Below are 824 nucleotides of genomic sequence, written 5' to 3'. Positions count from 1 at the left end.
CATTTTTTACACTCATGCCTTTTTGTAAATAAACATATTAGTGGATATTCTAATATTATTTATATAGGCTATACAAAAAAAGACAAAAAAGGACAAAATAAAAAGACTGAAAAAAGCTGATCTATAGCATGTTAAATGGCGGTAGCCTAGTCTATGAATGGTACACCCCAAGTGCACAGAAATGGTTTGACCCAAGTTTTCAGCAGCTAATGACACTGACTTGATTTTAAACGCATATTTCACGCGTATTTAACACGTTATATACATGTTGAATATGCGTATTTTACGTGCTGAATTTTCACACGCAAACAACATGTATTTAACGCGTGAAATACGCATTAAATACACGTGAAATACTCGTATTTAACGTGTTGTTGACGTGTTAAAATTCAAGTGTTTTTGGCCCTTTTGGCCTTCCATACTTTAGTTTCGTTTTCAACGGCCCGGGACAGTGTTGCCACCTTGTGGAACATCTGCTTACTACAAAAATAATTCAATGCGCATATACAACCTGCGCGTACAAAGAATGCGCGGTTACAAAAATCGGGCGGTGAGCGTACTATTCTGATGACGAAATTCGCATCACACGCACTGTACGCTGACCCTCATTTATGTGTAAAAAGTGAAGTATACTTTGGCAAGGCAAGGCAAGGCAAGTTTATTTGTATAGCACATTTCATACACAATGGTAATTCAAAGTGCTTTACATAAAAGAAAAGAAAAAAAATAATCACAACAATAAAACAAGGAATTTAAAAACATTGAAAATGATTAAAACAATTGATTTAAGAAGTTTAAAATGAATTTAAGAAAACGAAAAATAG

Source organism: Sinocyclocheilus rhinocerous, unplaced genomic scaffold (assembly GCF_001515625.1).
Source record: "Sinocyclocheilus rhinocerous isolate Xijiao unplaced genomic scaffold, SAMN03320098_v1.1 scaffold2812, whole genome shotgun sequence".
Classification (NCBI taxonomy): Eukaryota; Metazoa; Chordata; class Actinopteri; order Cypriniformes; family Cyprinidae; genus Sinocyclocheilus; species Sinocyclocheilus rhinocerous.
The sequence above is the reverse complement of the archived record's forward strand: the minus strand, read 5'-3'. Positions refer to the sequence as shown.